Here is a 20,640-nt window from a genome sequence, read left to right as displayed (position 1 = left end):
ACATACGGTATGCTCATGTAGTTTCAAAATAAATTACAAAGTAAAATTAGTAAAAGGGCCATTCTCGGTCACGTGTGTGACGAAAAATGGGGAGATCTGCACTTTACCACTAAGTAACTACTTTTAGGTAAATAAAGTTGGGTTGATTGTAGTACTGTACTTAAGTATGCACTAGGGGGACTCTTTTACAAAAGCATGCTTAGCCAAAATCAGAACATTCATGTGCTGGGAGAGGTTATATAAAGGTCTTTTACGTGTGTGACGTGAAATGAAACTGGCTTTTTTGGACAAAAAACATTGGCAAATTCCTCAGTTTCTAACAGGGCTGGATAAACCTAATTTCTCATGTTACTACCTTAATGTGTTTCCATTCTAACAAGACATTTCACCTAAATATTTCACTTCTAAAAATTAGCATAATACTACATAAGCTCAAAAAAAATTTGGTCACGTATGTGACATTGTTGGGTCACGTCTCTGACATTCTGAATTTTCATTCCATAGTATGCAATTTTGCAGTGCAAATGTTGACTCTAGTAATGACCACAGAACAGCACTGATGTTGATATTCCATAGGAATTACTTTAAATCAGTTTTACTGCCATGATTTTGTTGGTCACGTGTGTGACATTGTTGAGTCACGTGTGTGACATTCTGCATTTTCATGGATGCTGCAATTTCATTGGATGAAGCTTTCCTCATTTGCATATAACACTGTTGTCATGCCATACACACATGACATAACAACAGTCCAAGTCCACAGTGCTGCTGCAATTTCATTGGATGACGCTTTTCTCATTTGCATATTTAATATACATGTATAGTGCACACTGTACGCACTGGTTCACATTCATTTTCTATTCTGATGTAGGGTTGGGTAGAGGATGTGGGTGGAAGTGGGTGGGTTACATGCATACAGACAATTTGAAGCAGAAGATAACCATACCAAATAATTAAGTATACCTTAAATGCATGTTTATGCAGTCTCTATGCAGTAAAAGTAAGTCACATACTGTATACAAATCTACATAGTGCACTATGGGGAGGGTGTTGGGGGGGGGGGTTGGAGGGAGTCAGAGTTTTAGACAGAACACCTTTAATTAATAACATTTCAATAGTTTCTAATGTTGTTTAACATGGCCTCCTTGAATAAAGATACAATGTTACCACTGTTTGCCCTCGCAAGCATGTTTCTGTAGAGCTAACGTACATGTTCAGTACAGTGTTATTTTACACCAATCACTAAATAAATACACACTGTCCACAATCATGTACAGTACACACTGTCCATGTATATGTATATGTACTGGTCGTTCAATTCAATACTGTGCATATTTCAATGTCATTTTAAATATTTGCTATGTAGTGAATGCTTTTGCTAATTCAATAAATTAAAAGACTGTCAATAATTTAAAAGGACTGTTTAACCAGTACATACATGTACAGTGTTTACTGTACATAATTTTGGACAGTGTGTATTTAATGGTGCTTGGTGTAAAATAACACTGTACTGAACATGTACACACATATATAGTGCACACTGCATAGTGCATACTGTGCATATTTCAATGTCTTTTTAAATATTTGCAATGTAGTGTATGCTTAAATTGCTAATTCACTAAATTAAAAGACTTTTAATTATTTAAAAGGAATGTTTAACCAGTACATACGTGTACAGTGTGTATACTGTACAGGGCCATTCCACGTCACGTAAGTCACAAATCAGAGAGACATTTTACTGTACACTTGTTTTCAATCTCCAGTTCAGTGCAAGTCTAGAGTAAAGTCATATGCCTATCATTCCTGAACTTTGAATACCTACAATAAATTCTGTCACCACTGCAAAACATTAATGCTTTCCCATTGCGAATTATAGCGCCCTCAACTTGTGTCACGTAAGTCACTGAGAGAAATGAAGAATTTCAACTTTTTGAAAGAAATCAATAAATCCTGTGAAGTCTTGAGAAAAATCTGTTAAGTTGCCTATTACATCTGAAAAAGACACATTGAGGAATAACTTCAAGGTAAAATTTAATTGATATTCCTTTAATACCGGTATTCGTATGCAAATTAGCGACGTCACATAAGTCACAAAAAATTGTCACGTAAGTCACACGTGTGAAACTGCTCGGTTTCCTCTCACAGTTTCCAAAGATACAAGGTAACACAGGCTAAGGATATCTTTACAAGTTCATTATATTGAGATTGGGGGTAGCGGAGGGGTGTATTCCACATAAAAATAGAATCTAAGTGTTCACTTGTACATAAAAAGTCCTACAGACTAGTTTTGCGAAATATCTCAGTTTAAGTGCTACAGTAGCTAAATAGTTTCTTAATTAGGAGTAAACAAGTTTCTCTAGACTAGTTAATACAGAATACTTCTAATGTATTTTCATTTCTACATTTTTGGTTATAATTTTAAGCTTTTTGGTAACATTTTAGTCACTTTTGGGAATTTGGATTAAAAATATTAATCCATGGATATAAATCCATGTGGTAAAGGCAGAAGGTGGCAAGATGTGTATGTGGAAAACCACATAAATACTGAAGGAGATCCACTTATGTCAGTTACTTATGTTGTGGTTCCAGCTCTGACCTCTCATATTAAGGTAGAAGACTGGGTTGTTGTAAAATAAGATGATGTACTGTACCCAGGTGAGGTTACAAATATGGTGCCTGCGACCACCACAACATGGAAATGGTCTCTTTTGGTAGATAAAATCTCCAACTAGCCCGAAAACATTATTAAAACAAATTTCACCCCCTGAAGCACCTTGTGCAGTTCAGGGGTAGACTGCAATTCACATTTAAAGAACTTAAAGTCTCAATATGTGTTTGCTGATGAAATTCATAAAACAAAGTTCTGAAGCAGATTCAATGTTTCTTAACTTCTAAATGCACTCTGACCAGGGGGGTTTAATGGAGAAAAACTTTCGCAATGAAACAAAAGAAATTTATTTTCTGTTGCCTGTATGGCGCGAAAGATTTACTGTAAAATCACTGCAACCGCCCATATCAGCACGTTCATTACACAAATGTAACCTACTTTACTTATACTCTTATTGTCCACTATTTTAACCCAATTAACGGAGGAAACTCTTGAAAATACCTGTTTATTCATTGCAATGGAATGAAATGATACAATTTTGCAAGCTACATCAGTAAGACCGACAGAAAGATACTATTCAAAAGAACGAATCTACCACAGGAGAGCCACGAAAGTGAAAGTAGACCTAGGCATAACTGTTGTTAACAAAACAGAGAGATTTGATTGGCGCATGATCTGTCGGCCGGGTTTGCACATTTTGATTGAATTTTGTAGAATCTATGGACTTGTTAAGAAATCTGTTGTTTATCGACATATAAACAAATAAAAATAATGAATATTGATATGGAAACAGCATAGAAGGGTAACATTTTCACTGAGCTTTCAGTGCAGTTAGCTGGAAAAGTTGAAGATTAAATTTGGCAAACACGTCATGAGACTTTAAGGTAACAAGTATTATTGTTCTATGATTGAGCTGTTTGAGCCATTTTTTGCAATTCACTTAACTGTAACCTTTCAATTTTACTTCACATTATAAATGTTGTTCCTGCATTTTAGAACTGAGTAGGTATCTTTGATAAATAGGAAGGTGTTATGATAAACCTGTTATAGTATAGAAGACATAAAAACTGTGTGAAAGTGTTGAGAATAAACTTGTCACGTAAGTTACACTTCCCTTTGTGACTTACGTGACGTCACGTAAGTCACACACTTCCGGAGTCCCTAAATTTGTTAAAGCTTGTTACATAGATCAAAAGTGGTGGTTTTACAGATCAACCTTTATAGCTACCTTTACAATTGTAGCTCACTTTGCTCTCACACACTATATATTATTGGAGGAAAACATTCCCTTCTATTTTTGTCACGTAAGTCACAGCCAGAGTGTGGCATTTTTAACATAATCTGTGTTACCAGTAATAAAGGAAATTTGTTAAATTGTGTTATTATATAAATTAGCTGACTGCATTTAACTGCCACATTAAAAGAAAGCTTGGACTTTCCTTTCATTTAAGGATTTCTTCTACTTTCAATTATTGTTTGATAATTCACTGTGAATGTGCCTTTAGTTTCAGATCGATACTCATTGCTATAATCCAAGATTGAGAAATCAGAAGAAGAAAACTTTAACCGTTTATGAAAATCTAATCTACTTACTTTACATTAAACACAAAGAGAGACAACTTATAACCCTTTCTAATTTTTTCATGTTGGGACCACTTGGTGTGGAATATATTGTTCTATTTCTGTTTCTATTTTGGGGTTTATTGGACTGACAGAGCTAACAGCACAGGACTAATATCATTATTCAAAGCACCTTACCTGCTTTTTTAAGAATATGTTTAGCATCTGAGCTAATCAATACAATTAGTTATTTACAACAGTTGTAGTGGTAACTGATGTTACATCCGAAGAGTTTGAAGCCCCCCTTCCCCATAAAACAACTTTTAACAATTGCTGGAAGTTTTCTACCAAATTTTTGAGCTATCTGCAACAGAAAATAGATGTAGAAAGCGCATGTGCTTGAGTTTGATGGAAATATCTCTTGAATGGCCAGTACTATAGCTGAAGTGCAAATAATGTACATCTTTAGACAAAACACATTAAAAGAATCTATCAACACTATTAAACAATGGGTAAGAATGGAAATTATATACCTCATTGGAAAATGGCATAAAGACTAGATTATCTCCAGATTTAAATTTGATATCAATTTTCTTGAGTTTTAGATGCACTGAGAGGGGTAGGTAGGAAATGTTAGAATGGAAAGGGAGATATGGTTCCAGTTAGTGATTCTACATTTTATTAACAAAGACTTAATTGTTACATATGTAACATTAAGCAAGTGGAAGCACATACTGTAGGCTTCATAGTAAATAACACTGACTCACTTCCTGATGCAGTATACATGGTTAATATTAAATTATTTATAAATTTCTTAGCCTCAGCAAATCTTGTGTTTATATCAAAAGGATATAATCTCAAGTAGGTACATTACTACATTTTTGTGGAAGTAAGGCTGGTAATACAGAGGAGTGTGGCGACACTGTAAAGACTGAGTACTACCTTATCTTCCCTTAGGCCCTTAGGGAGTTTACTGATCAAGCAAGTTTCAAAACAATTACTGTTCCTCCATGATAAGGCAGTAACAAAGTCACTTTCTACCCAGACTCAAATCTAATTATAACTACTGTACAACCCAGCTAGTTACCAGTCTTGCTATACAATAATTATACACTTACCATTACCATCAGCTATATATTGTAAACCATTCTGTGCAAGATCCGCATTAGGTGACCCCCAAAGATCATCTCAAGACTGATTAATCCACATTTGCCTAACGAGGAGATAAAGACAAAGACAATAAGAATCAGTTGTCAATTATTGTATATTGAGAATATCAGAACTAGATATGCTTTAATGCAAACAATAAAACCTTTGTTATTGAGCGTGTCTTTTTAATATTTACTCAACAGTTATTCCATTGCTCACAGATACACAAGCTAATGCTATGATGATTCTGTGTCCCTGAAACAACTCTATAATTGCAAGTTCAGTCATTTTATTGAAAATTTATCCAAAACAAAATAATAGGCTAACATTGGTAACATGTTTGCAATCCTTTGGATAAGACTAAATTGATCAGTACACTTTCTAAGTTGGTACTTTTAGCGTTATTTGGTGCAGCAGGCCAATGAAGTTGTTCATCTTTGTATGAACACCAAATAGCCAAGTTAGGCACAGTTACTGGTCTGGATTGCTTTTGTAAAATATTGGGTATACCAGTGTGAAGCAGAGGCTGCTCTATTATATAAATGTTGTTATTTTTTCTTTCACAACTTTCCCAGTAACTTCATTTCCAACTCTGCCAATAGACAGCAACCTGATGCCACCCCCCCCCCCTTTTAACAGAATTACTGAACTACACAATAGCTTTAAGAACATAAAAAGAATACAAATGCACTACGGATTTCAGATGACATAACATGCTGAATCCTACAAGAACTTGTCATATTGTGTTGTACGATCTTTTGTGATAGAATCATAAACTGTTGCTTGTCATAGTGCAATACTCAATTCCTATCATTATCCATGACAACTATTTAATATGATGGGATAGGTGGACCTTGTCATAAATTACATAATATCCACTCAACCTGGAGACCGTGACAACAGAAAGCCTTCATTAGCATTAGATGCTCAAATGGGAATGAACTGTTTCATAATGAAACAATGGATGTCTAATGACCATTAAAATTGGTCAGATTTGAAAGATTAGAGATGTAATCCCTGAGTTTAAGACACAACCTTCAGCAGTATTCTAACTAGATTGTTCACATGTTATGTCTTGTTTTGCAGTGATTGGCATTGATGGGGGTTGGGTGGGGAAAGGGGGTGCTGGATGATAGACTTTCCGTTGGGGAAATTTTGCTTAAGGGATCATCTGATACATCATGGAGTAAAAATATCCAATTAAACACTTGTATTCTCATTGAAGAGGGGGATGGGTGGGTGTGGTTAAGAATCAGGTGGTGAACCATACAATCATTACCCTGCTCATGTACTGTAAACTGTACACATTTCTTCCAAAAGCTGTAATCCGGATATGGTAAATCCCTAAGAAGGCTGATCTCAGGACTGAATAATTCCAGTTTACCTGATGATGAAAAAAACAAAATGCATTTGGTCATCAGTTATAAAGTTATTATTAATGTAAATTATAATCACCCGGTCTGCAAGTAGAAGCATTCTACCATGTAACATTGTCAAACACAGAGCACAGCTATTATAAACATATGGTATGCTACTGTAGTTTCAAAAAAAAATACTCAGTTATAATTATAATAACAATGTAAATAAACTGATACAACTAGGAGAAACTAGAATACAAATCTATAGACTGTACAAGATGAGTTCAAGGTCTCATAATGCTTCCCACAGTGTATATACAGCTCACCTAATACCAAACTAATTGAAATACAAAGAAACATAATTTGAAATTGAGACAAGCATTGAATATTCAATAAAAACTTTAGGCAAAATACCACTAGCAATCCAGTCTGGTTTATATTCAATTGAGAAACAAGAGCTAAAACAAAGACAACCTGAAACAAGAGCCCAAGGGCACTGTGGTTCCTTGCTTGGGGTATATGACAATACACATAATATTATCAAGCAAGATTGGGCTCAAATAGTCCAAGTAATTGTGGTCCTACATGTTCCCATAAAGTAACCAACACTATAGCCAACACTTTTGTGATCACAAAATGTGATCGGATTTTTGATGAAAAGGCACTTTTGAGATCTAAATATGGCGTCCAAAATGTAAGAAATATAAGAGACCTACAAGCGTGTGAACAGATATGATAACATTGGTGACCTCAGATGACATGACCTTTAAGTTTTAAAATTTTCCACCACTTCGTTCACAACTTGTCCCAAAATATCAACCATGTCACACCTTGGCATTAAGATTTAATTGCATTAAATTTCAAAAAATTAACTTTGAACTTGTATACATAACTTCACACACAAAGGTCAATCGGAGGTCAACCAATTGACATTTTTGATCGGTGAGACCTAAATAGAGCATGACTGTAAAAATTCAAACATATTTTCTTTGCCCATTTTCTCCCCCCAAAATACTACTTTTTTAACATTAGCTGACCTTTGGTGACGTTGGACAACATGACCGTTAAGTTTGAAAATATTCCCCTATACCATTTGCAACTTGTCCAAAAAAATTAACCTTGTCACACCTTGGAACTGGGAGTTATTGCATTAAATGTCTGAAAATTAACTTTGACCTATTATAACTTCGCACACGAATGTCACATGGGGGTCAACCCATTGACATTTATGATCAAAAGGTACCTTTAACATCTGAAAATAGCATCGAAACTGTAAAATTCCACAAAACACGAAAAGGTCACCAGAGGTCAAATTGAGGTCAAGGGTCACCCAGATGCGGGTCGACAATTGGATTACATTGAAGCAACTCCCAACCCTAACAGACAATTTGTTCTCAAGTCATCGCAAAAATACTAGTTTTTTATCATTAATTGACCTTTGGTGACCTTGTATCACATGACCGTTAAGTTTGAAAATATTCCCCTATACCATTTGCAACTACTCCAAAAATATCAACCTTGTCACAACTTGGAACTGGGAGTTATTGCATTAAATGTCTGAAAATTAACTTTGACCTCATATAACTTAACATACAAAGGTCACCTTGGGTCAACTTATTGACATTTTTGATTGATGAGACCTCAGTTAGAGCATGACTGTAAAAATTCAAACATATTTTCTTTGCCCATTTTCTCCCCCCAAAATACTACTTTTTTAACATTAGCTGACCTTTGGTGACGTTGGACAACATGACCGTTAAGTTTGAAAATATTCCCCTATACCATTTGCAACTTGTCCAAAAAATTAACCTTGTCACACCTTGGAACTGGGAGTTATTGCATTAAATGTCTGAAAATTAACTTTGACCTATTGTAACTTCGCACACGAATGTCACATGGGGGTCAACCCATTGACATTTATGATCAAAAGGTACCTTTAACATCTGAAAATAGCATGGAAACTGTAAAATTCCACAAAACACGAAAAGGTCACCAGAGGTCACCAGAGGTCAAGGGTCACCCAGATGCGGGTCGACAATTGGATTACATTGAAGCAACTCCCAACCCTAACAGACAATTTGTTCTCAAGTTATCGCAAAAATACTAGTTTTTTATCATTAATTGACCTTTGGTGACCTTGTATCACATGACCGTTAAGTTTGAAAATATTCCCCTATACCATTTGCAACTACTCCAAAAATATCAACCTTGTCACAACTTGGAACTGGGAGTTATTGCATTAAATGTCTGAAAATTAACTTTGACCTCATATAACTTAACATACAAAGGTCACCTTGGGTCAACTTATTGACATTTTTGATTGATGAGACCTAAGTTAGAGCATCAAACTATACAAATTCAAACATTTTTTCTTTGCCCATTTTCTGCCCCCAAAATACTAGTTTTTTAACATTAATTGACCTTTGGTGACCTCGGATCACATGACCGTTAAGTTTGAAAATATTTACCTATACCATTTGCAACTTGTCCAAAAATATCAACCATGTCACACCTTGGAACTGGGAGTTGTTGCATTAAATGTCTGAAAATTAACTTTGACCTCGTATAACTTCGCACAGGAAGGTCACACGGGTGTCAACCAATTGACATTTTTGATCGGAAGGTACCTTTGATATCCAAATCTAGCATCAAAACCAAACATTTCCTTTTTTGCTCGTTTCCTCCCAAAATAAGCACATTTTTTCTAATGTGACCTTTGACCTTTTGACCTTGGTTTCTGATGCAGTTTAATCTCCTGATTCCAAAAAACAAAACGACAAGTCTGTACAACCATCCTAACTCCGACCGAAAAACTTTGACCCCATATAACTTCGCACATAAAGGTCACACGGGGTCAACCCATTGACATTTATGATCAGAAGGTACCTTTGACATCTGAAAATAGCATCAAAACTGTAAAAATCCCCCAAAACACGTAAAGGTCACCAGAGGTCAAATTGAGGTCAAGGGTCACCCAGATGCGGGTCGACAATTGGATAACATTGAAGCAACTCCCAACCCTAACGGACATTTCGTTCTCAAGTTATCGCAAAAATACTAGTTTTTTATCATTAATTGACCTTTGGTGACCTCGGATCACATGACCGTTAAGTTTGAAAATGTTCCCCTAACCAGTTCACAACTTTTCCCAAAATATCAACCTTGTCGCACATTGGCACTGGGAGTTATTGCAGTTTTAATATGTTCGGTTTTTGGACCATAACTGACCTTTGGTGACCTTTGTGGGCACCAAAAACAATAGGGCACACCTTCTCCATATGGCGGATCTATAGTCCAAGTTTGGCCTCAATCCAACATTCCCTTATTGAGATAGAGCGTACCCAAGAAAGTGTCACAGATGCACACACAGACACACACACCCACACACACACACACAAACCTGACTACATAGGTTCCTTTTGCTAAAGCAAGGAACCAAAAATGGAGCCTGAAAAAAACATGATGAAGGATTCTGGTCACATAATTTAGGAACCAATGGCTCATTATACTGTCTATAGGTTGATAAATTTGTAGGATTTCTGAATTGATGACATTGTACTATAATTGATTGAGTAAAAGTACATAATTTTCTATCTGCAATTTGATATATACTGTTATTTCATAACATTTTGTTCTGTGCAGTCCTGGTGTGAGAGGGTGGGGGTTGGGTGGTGGCTACAGTTGTCACAAGTGGCTACAAGTGCCAAGTGAAAAAGAATGATACACTTTAACTTTGGATAAACAATGACTTAAACAAAGTGGATCTGGTAAGAACATTTTTCATGGAACTGTGGCTGGCTCTCAATGTCACTGGTTTTGTGTACACCTTACTTGAATAATGCTTCTTTAGCCTCACAGGATGTGATTGTGGATCTTAGAACTGGTGTGCGACAGTTTATCAGGAGTTTGGAGAAAAATATCAAAGAATTAAGGGAGAAGCAAACCCAGCCATCATCTTCAGCTGATATATGATAGACATCTTTGAGATGAATATCAAAGGTGGAGGTGATTTGCATTGTACTGTCCAATTACGTTTTGAATCATAGTTTTCTAACATTTAAGCAAATGCTTAAAACAGTCAACTCAACCGTACTACAGTAAATAAACATCATAACAAAGTACATTAAAGTTCAGATTATATCCATAGTTGCGTGACCTATGTATGACATACCTAAATTAATCAAGGTTTTGTTGTTTGTTTGATGGAGTGTTCATTACGAATACCTCTAACACACGTTTAGCTCAGCAATACAGACTGAGTTGACTCCTTTAATGTTTCTACATCATTATAGAATATCTAAAATGGTATTTCAAGTTTTTGGTTTTAATCTGAAATAAATAACTTAACAGAAGACATATTTGTAGGTAACCCAAACTACTTTCATAGAAACCAACAAGTTATCTTCCAGTCTGACCATTCTGGGAGTGTCAGGAGTTCTTAGAAGACTTTATTCATTTGAGTCTCAGGAGGCAATTTTTATTTCAGTTTTTCAAATGGTAAAATGTACCAGCCTGTGTTTAGGCAGCTATTGTGTCATGGCAAGCTCATTACAAACATACCAAGTACTGCATTAATCCAGCAAGAATCCGATCATTTTAATGTCCTGACTAGGGAATAATTTCTGTCAGTTGTATTTTGAATGGATGAGTTAAAACTTTATATAAAATTCTTTTAGTGAGAGTGAATGGAGAAACAAGAGTATTCCTTGATCTGCAATGCTATCCATAAAATCTATCAGAGGTTGTTAAAACATTACTAACACTGTTCTACACAACCATTAATGTGATTACCATCACATGGAGGAAATATCAGCTGATGAAACATTTATTTTCCTTGTCAGCACAATGTGAAAGCTTCCAATAAAAATTTGGTAACTAGAGATGGAATAGGTGATCCCCTAATAGCTCGCTACAGGATAACTCAAGTTAACCTAATGAAGAGAAAAGAAAATGATGTGAATGAAAATTAAGTCCTAATGATAGGATATATTGACCTTTTTTCCTATTGAGGACAGAATATCTTTTGAATTTCCACTCATCAGGAGATAATTGTATCTAATTTAGTGTGTCAGCTTCGGTGGATGGGTTTTTTTACATCATTTTTCTTCATTTAATGGCACCAGGCCCCTGCATTGTCTACTGTACATTTACCTAATTACACCACTCTCCGGGGGTCTTTTTCTAGATTTTAGATCAAGGTTTATAGAGACTTACCCTGTTCAGCTGATCAATAGCTATCCAATATGGTCAGTTCTTTCCACAAATTTGGCAGATGAAGACACTTGCAACCTCAAAATTTTGAGTTGAAATAGTTAAATGAGATAAAAAAAGTCAAAATTGTAAAATTTGGGGACACTTAGTTTTCCCCTATGTCCCTATTAAGCCACCGTACTCAAGTCGGTAAAGTTAGATCAATTTTGAGACCAATAAGATTTTATTAAAACCAACTGCAGTGACTGGCTCAGCAAGTGACAATTCTGTATTGGAAGCTGTATATACTCAGATTAGTAGGAAGTATTTCCAATTGTGTTCTCTGTTTATAGTGGCTGGACTTAAAAGGGTACTGCAAAGCTCTCCAAATCTTCAGTATTTTCACATAGTTTTTGAAAACTGCTAGAAACTTAAAGCACATGAGGACATGTCAGGAATAGAAATACTTAATCTGATTTTACTCTGTGGAATATATCTGAGCCCTAGCCAGGTGCTTCAGAAGAGCCCTGTAACAACTCTGAGACTTCTTGTCCTCTTCTACTAAGTTTAAATGCATGTTAGACAGAAAAATATAATTCTATAAAGTATAAGTCCCTGGGGACTTCAGCTGAGGCATTTTCACTTTTCTGATATTTAATGTTCTCTGATTTTGAAGCCCTAGTCTAGCCAATTGAGGGGGGGGGGGTTGCCAAGTGCTCACCACCCTAATGGATGCCAGTGCTTGTATATCTTTGAATGCCCTCTAAATGTGTTTACTTTAAACAGTATTTAGCTCTCAAATATGCAAGGAAGAAATGTTATCATGACATGATATTGATAAAGAGTGGCAGGGGAATTTAACTTCCTTAACCATGCTTGCTAGCCAGCAGTTTGGTGAATCAAGTCACAACAAACCAGATTTACTTCATTCTTACCATTCCTATGTACTGTACCTCTTTGCATCAAGAAGTGTAGGATACCAAAAAACCTTGATAGGTTCATACAGTAGGTCCTGCTCTCCTCTATCCAGTACGGTCTGCATCTTCATATTCACTAGAGGGTTTCTTCCTACGGTAGAATTATTACATCATGGAGCCGTTCGAGCCTCAGTGACTTCTAAATCAAAAGTGAAACACTAACATGAAATCAAATTAGTTGTTCAGAAATTTCAGACAACTTCAGAAACAAAAGGATACTCACAACAAAGAAAAACCAATGGTAGCAGTTCCACTTTCATCCAATCTTTGATCTTTTTAATTTAGTGATTATACAGTATTACAGTGTTTGGTTTCTGAAGCTATTATGAAAGTCCTTAGGAACTTTTGCATTCAGATAGCAACGTGACACTACAGCAGTCTCTAGGCAATCAACTTCACATGTTACAGGGTAAGCTGTAAAAGACTCCTACACTTTTAGTAAGTATATACTGTAAATTATGTAAAAGTATGTAAAAGTGATATTGAAGCTGAAGATACATCAATAGGAAATGAGCATTATCAGCAAAAACCCTGGAAATTATGGATATGTTCCAATAATGGGTTGTCTTGGACCAGTAAGGGTGGTGTACAGCACTGCAGTATTTTGAGAGGGGCGCTATAGCCCCTACTGAGTATTTTGGGTGACACAAACTACAATAATGCTTATATGTAATATTGAATTTTAAATCTCTGGAAAACCTTGCATTTCATTTGACCGTTACTCACTGGCAAGTTAACGCTTAAATCCACAATATCCCGGAGAGGAAACAACTCCAGAGTACTTGAAGGGTAGGTTTTATGACTAATGAAGGGTAGGTTTTATGACTAAATTTGACTAAAACCTTTTGGACAGTTGGATCAGGCTTCAACTTGTAAGCAACTAACACTGTAACAGGCTAGCATCACCATATTTCAGCTATTCCTACATTGTGCTGAGCCTAGGTCACGCTTTATGCTGGCATTGCGCTAGTATTGAATATTGTAACTAAAACCATTGGACTACTAGGCATAAGTTATGCTGCACTTTTTTAATGACTAGAGAAGACCTAAGCCATAACTTCAACGTTATGATGTCCCTGTCCTTGTACAAACGTTGTAGGTACAGTACATAGCCTAACAATATGAAACTTGAAAGGAACACAAGACATACGTGGGATTTCTTCTTGGACAATTGCAACATACTAGGTATGTTTCTTTCAGTATGTTCACCATCTAGAATATATATTGCAATATCTTCACATTTAGTAAGCCAGTACTGTTGCTTCGGGGAATCACACCAAACAAACAGGGAAGTACAACCATACAGTAACAACCGTTCTTGAAACGCTGCTTTACACACTGTGTGAACAGTGTGACTGTGTCGTTGGTTGTTTAGATGTGGAAAATGAGACTTGTTCAAGTCGTTTCCATTGGTCACGAGGGAATTTCCCCTCTTTTTGAGCTAAATGATCAATCTTCCTATTCAAATAATAGCAATTTACAACAAAATGGCAAATTCGTTAGATCGAAAAGTGAGGACTTCAACGATATGCTGCAAAACGTAAATTCATCATTTGCACCTCGACAATACTCTGGTAATGATGCGTTCATAGAATCATGTACAGCAGCTTGAACGTGTTTCGGTGTTATGGTCGTATAGGTTTTATGGAAAAGATAAAAAATACGTATAAGTTATTACACTGAAACTCACCAAATTACAATTAAGACGGCCTCTTGACTATTCACAACATATTTTTATTATATAATAATGATATTTTATATATAAAAAGGAGTCCAACACAAAATATATAATGAAAACGTAATATGAAAATAATGAAAACAAATATGATGCATGGTCGTGACTTTCCAGTAAAAACAAGATAGAAGGCGAGTGTAAGTTCCAAGGAAAAACGCGCACTATATCGACTAGCGAAAGCTATCGTGATAGTATTGCCTCACTACAAGTGTCATCAAGACAGCAAGATAATTAGACATCTTAAGCATTTTTTCAGATTATTGTTTTCCTACAAGCTAAGAAAAAAGTCAATATTTTATCATTTCTAAAAACTTTGAAATGACGAGATGAAAGTATTTTGATATTTCAACATTAATCAGAAAATTTCCAAATTATACACTTGAATAGAAGCAGAGGGGGCAACGTTACATTCAGCTGAGAAGAAGGTAACTGCTACCGGTGTACACCACTCCCCGCCCCCCCCCCAGGGGCGGCGATTTGTTTCAAATATTGGGGGGGCATTTGCATTTGCGTAGCAACTTTCATCCCCAAAATTGTTCGCGCGCTTCGTGATATTTTGTATATCTATATCTATCTATCTATCTATCTATCTATCTATCTATCTATCTATCTATCTATCTATCTATCTATCTATCTATCTATCTATCTATCTATCTATCTATCTATCTATCTATCTATCTATCTATCTATCTATCTATCTATCTATCTATCTATCTATCTATCTATCTATCTATCTATCTATCTATCTATCTATCTATCTATCTATCTATCTATCTATCTATCTATCTATCTATCTATCTATCTATCTATCTATCTATCTATCTATCTATCTATCTATCTATCTATCTATCTATCTATCTATCTATCTATCTATCTATCTATCTATCTATCTATCTATCTATCTATCTATCTATCTATCTATCTATCTATCTATCTATCTATCTATCTATCTATCTATCTATCTATCTATCTATCTATCTATCTATCTATCTATCTATCTATCTATCTATCTATCTATCTATCTATCTATCTATCTATCTATCTATCTATCTATCTATCTATCTATCTATCTATCTATCTATCTATCTATCTATCTATCTATCTATCTATCTATCTATCTATCTATCTATCTATCTATCTATCTATCTATCTATCTATCTATCTATCTATCTATCTATCTATCTATCTATCTATCTATCTATCTATCTATCTATCTATCTATCTATCTATCTATCTATCTATCTATCTATCTATCTATCTATCTATCTATCTATCTATCTATCTATCTATCTATCTATCTATCTATCTATCTATCTATCTATCTATCTATCTATCTATCTATCTATCTATCTATCTATCTATCTATCTATCTATCTATCTATCTATCTATCTATCTATCTATCTATCTATCTATCTATCTATCTATCTATCTATCTATCTATCTATCTATCTATCTATCTATCTATCTATCTATCTATCTATCTATCTATCTATCTATCTATCTATCTATCTATCTATCTATCTATCTATCTATCTATCTATCTATCTATCTATCTATCTATCTATCTATCTATCTATCTATCTATCTATCTATCTATCTATCTATCTATCTATCTATCTATCTATCTATCTATCTATCTATCTATCTATCTATCTATCTATCTATCTATCTATCTATCTATCTATCTATCTATCTATCTATCTATCTATCTATCTATCTATCTATATATATATATATATATATATATATATATATATATATACAGGGTTGTCACCAGACCATTTTTAGAGCCGGGTAATTTGTGACAGTGATCCTCGTCCTGGGGGAGGGGTATAAAGGGAGGGGGTTGCCCCTCCCCTTTTGAAAAATTTTCAAATCCTGATGGTGCCTACATGCAAAATGGTGGCATTTAGAAAGGGTTTTGATCCTCAAAATTCTCCTGAGATACCTTTGTTTTTTCATGTGGATCACTGAATTTTCCTGGGATCTTTTTTGGTATTTTTTGTATTTAGAGCCCCTCATCACTCACCCTAGTGTTATTGTTTCAAATGCACATTGTTCTCATTTATTATGCATGACCATTAAATCCCCCCAAAAAGGAATTCACATTTTACCTGTACGGCAGTGTACGCGGGAAATCATTGGTACAGCAGGCCATGGGCGTCAATCCAGGGGGGACGGGGGGGGGGGACACGTCCCCCCACATTTCGATGGATGAGGGAAACAATATCAAATGTCCACCCCACACATTTGGAAAAAGAGTAGTGTCGTGGCTCTATTTGGTTACGGCTTACACATCTTAGGATTCACATCCTCGAATATCACTCAATGTTGCTGAATGGAGAATTCTACCCAGATCTCGTGAGTTGGTACCCTGAGCTCTCCAACAATCTTAAGCTTAGTCTGCCTTTATTTCGAGGCCAGTTCCATTCGTCGTCGGTTGAAGGGTATAGACAAATATTCAAGTTGATGAATCCAGTGGTACGGGCTATGTTTGGTGAAGTCGAAGCTCTCTTGCGGTTGCTCCTCGTCTCCTCCGCCAGTTCGACGGAAGCCGAGAGATCTTTTAGGGCTTTGAGGCGTTTGAAGACAAGGCTACGGAGCACCATGACTCAACAGAGGCTGAACCATGTGATCGTGTTCCATATTCACCGCGCAGGGACGTCGTTAGAGGGGGTGTGGGTGTGTCTCACCCCCAAGCCATGGTAAAACTGACGCTAGTTGGAAAATTGGAGTGCGACAGTCGGAATTTCCGACTGTCGCACTCTAGTTTATCTAGGCCTTTTCATGTAAATTTTTTTTTAAATTTCGCTCAAAATTGACCTTTAACCTGACCTGTCATATTTACCATGTTTTCCTTGCCACTTTGGGAAATTGTTTCTTGCGATTTTTATTCTCCACCGTACAAAACTTCTTATGATTTTGAATACTACAAAAAATGCCTAATAGAACTACCGTCATAGGCGTAGGAGCCCAATTTGTTTTGTGGGGGGGGGGGGGGGGGGTTGTAACGACTTGCCCGAAAATATGACCAAAATTTGATCATGTGCATATCATACAGGCATGCATCGGTTTTTAAATCGCATGCAAATAGCATACAATCATTTTCCGTCTTATTACCCTTCCGTATTGGTGATAATTGTTGGGTAATAATAATATCAGTATAACCACTGAAAAACACATTGCAAATTATCCAAAAAGCTATCAGCATATTGCCCGAATTTCACAAAAATATTTGGTTGGGGTGGGGGGGGGCAATAAGTTTTTGAAATGAGTGCCATTGGATACAAATGTATCGCAACAAGTTCGTAACAGAAGTGCAGTCGCGAAAGATTGGGTTTTCTGACTGACAATGACCGTATCGTTGACGAGTAGCGGGAGGGTGGGGGGTACAAAGCAGCAGTTGGAATTTTCTTGCTTCAAAACCGATTTTCAACCACTACACCCCCCCCCCCCCCCCAATCATCAGGCCTTAGCTACGTCCCTGGGTACATGGTGGTTACATAGTACGCTCCGACCAGAATTCACCCGATAACCAGATGCAAATCCACCTAGCAACCGAGGTAACTTGCTTGAGGACTCCAACGAACAACCACTGATTTATTTTCATGCCTTCATCACTTTAGCCACCACTCACATGGGACCTATTCTAAGTCTGACGATACATGCGCATGTGTGAGGTCCTGAAAACATCATAAAAGTGGTTTGTCTTGCTATCCTTGTTTTCAAATTTCATGTAAATGTATTCTCGTAGACCTAGCAACCTGGTTTAACATGCTGGCGCCAAATTTGCGCTAAGCTCGCTATACGCACTCGGATATGGGCTGTGCCTTATTAGTTAGTTATTTAAATGATTAATAATGGCGTATGAGGAAATGCACCATTTTGTGGTATGACTCCCAGGACAGAAAGTCGAGAAACTCACATGCAGTCGCGTCGGACAGCTTCCTTCGCCTATATGTCCGGGGAAATTTTGGGACATCGTTCCTATAGACCAGGGGTGAGCAACCTGCGGGCCACATGCGGCCCGCCAGTGATTTTTTTGCGGCCCGTGAGATGTCTCAAGAAAAAGAAAAATATCAAGCTATTTTGCATCATCACCAAAAACGAGCTAGCTGCTTAGAATTTATCTGCACTTATGATGCTGTCAGGTTGGTCTATTATCACCATTAATTATCAACAGGACTGTATTGACATTATGGTTTTGTGAATACAGGTTAAGTACACACACCTATTGCTTGAACGTCCTCGGAATCAAAGGTTTGAAATCAGCAGCAGGCCGTTGGTTAGGTGCGGCCCTGTCGATCTTTCACTCCTAAAATCTGTCCCATTCATTCAAAAGGTTGCCCACCCCTGCAATGGGCCTATATCTGGGGGTCAGTGGCGTCGTGCCCATTGGGGCCCGGGGGCACAGGCCCCCCCCCCCCAAAAAAAAATCAAAGGTGTCATAAAATTTTGTCATAATTTAAAAAAAAGTGTTTTCGAAATCGAAAAGTAGACTAAATATTCAATTGCTCTTTGATGGTCGTTGCGGATTTTCCACACACCTCAAAGACGACATATCGGGATTAGTAATGCCATTACCTTTGAATATGTTTGTCCTAAGCTCGCGTTTGATACAGTCTCAATTAACCTGGAAAATAATCACTTCGTTATCGCGCGTTTTACCTTAGGTTTCTCCACTTTCACTTTTTCTGCCCATGTTTTCAAACGGCATGGCTTTTTCTTCACCTAGTCACCACTTCTCACGGGCATGGGCGGCAAGGGCGGCGGAACCGGGGGGCACGTGCCCCCACTTTTCCCCAGGTTAAAAATGTGCCCATTTTCTACATAAAAAATGAGGTGTCTCAAGTTAGCAAGAGGCCAGGGAACCAGAATGAACACTCGGAAGGGCCTTTTTCCGGCCATCTGAGGGGTTTGTAAAACCAAAAATTTTCTACTACGCTCTGCGCCAACCGATGGTGGCGCTCCGCTCAGATAGTCGGGCATACAACTTTGCAACTCCTGGCTATGCCTCTGATTCTTAGTGAATATCTGTGGGTCAAACTCAAAGCTATTTCGAATGAAACAAATTTGTTAACATATTAACAAGAAATAAACTCTAAGTCGGAAGATTCCTACATTAGCAATTAGCATGATTTCATTCATTTTGTCTCAAAAGAAAACTTGTTCCTTGTTTCCCAATTTGCACATTGGATATTGCAGTGCTAGTATGCATATTTTCCTGAGAGGGGGGGGGGGGCGTTGATGGAGTGTACACAAATAAGATAATACAATAAGAGTTGTAAAGGGTACTAAATATAAGGCTGCATCAGTCCAATCGAATTGCTGCAAAGTGCCCTTTGATGTCGGTGCACCCCCCCCCCCCAGATTAAAAGTGCTTCCGCCGCCCTTGATGGGCGGTGATCATGGATCAGCCAACACGAAAATGTTTCGATATCTTAAATGTTGGGCGCTTCTGGGAGACGAGGAATTGGTAAACTTAGGAATAAATGGCGATCACTTCCTTCGAGAATATTTCCCAAAATAAAAAATTGCCGGAAATTTTTATCAATTTTAGGGGTGTTGCTTTCTGCCATAATGCACGGGAAGTGCCGTTTCCTGCAATCTGAGGGGTCTGCCAGAAGAAAAATTTTCTTGTACGCTGCGCGCCAACCGATGGTGGCGCTCCGCTTAGATAGTTCACGTGTTCTTAGTTAAACTTGGCAAATCGCCAAGAAACGATTGGCAGTGGAACGTCTCTACATGCATACCTAAACAGCGAACAGTATCCAATGCACCGAGTCTTGTCTCGACATGTTTTCGAACAGTACTCAGTGCAACGTTTCCTAGCCTAATGTGCATAAAAAAAATGATATGTTACCCCGAAAGGATAAGGCACGAACTTTCCTTCTTGTTTTCATTACTTCTGGTAACCAGAACATATCGGGGAATAAAATAAACACGTATAAAAAGGTTTTGCCCTTCAACATGAAACTATTCTCGTTTAAAACTTTCTTTCAGTCAAAGTTCGTAAACTTCGTACTCGTACTCGTAGGCCTACTCTGGATGTTTACAATAAA

At 36.9% G+C, this 20,640-nt stretch overlaps 3 protein-coding genes across 8 annotated transcripts in view; 2 read left to right on the top strand and 1 right to left on the bottom strand.

The window, feature by feature from the left end:
- LOC139985149 (uncharacterized) overlaps nt 1-14,203 on the bottom strand; it is a 121,330-nt gene extending 107,127 nt beyond the window's left edge. For 2 of the 3 annotated variants that reach the window (XR_011799303.1, XR_011799304.1), the window contains exons 1-5: nt 13,993-14,202; nt 12,801-12,981; nt 11,452-11,606; nt 6,597-6,701; nt 5,287-5,381 (exon numbers count right to left, since the gene is read on the bottom strand). The gene's annotated coding sequence lies outside the window, so the exon portion shown is untranslated. Of the gene's footprint in view, nt 1-5,286; nt 5,382-6,596; nt 6,702-11,451; nt 11,607-12,800; nt 12,982-13,992 lie in introns of all 3 variants that reach the window. The other variant, XR_011799305.1, reaches the window with a different exon arrangement.
- Nucleotides 1-20,640, top strand: part of LOC139985116 (uncharacterized) — a 364,233-nt gene that overhangs the window by 235,120 nt on the left and 108,473 nt on the right. The gene's annotated exons all lie outside the window — the stretch shown is intronic.
- LOC139985119 (uncharacterized) overlaps nt 1-20,640 on the top strand; it is a 409,107-nt gene that overhangs the window by 348,728 nt on the left and 39,739 nt on the right. The gene's annotated exons all lie outside the window — the stretch shown is intronic.

This window comes from Apostichopus japonicus, chromosome 17 (assembly GCF_037975245.1).
Source record: "Apostichopus japonicus isolate 1M-3 chromosome 17, ASM3797524v1, whole genome shotgun sequence".
Classification (NCBI taxonomy): Eukaryota; Metazoa; Echinodermata; class Holothuroidea; order Aspidochirotida; family Stichopodidae; genus Apostichopus; species Apostichopus japonicus.
Note: the sequence above shows the minus strand (reverse complement) of the source record. Positions and strands in the feature narration are given on the sequence as shown.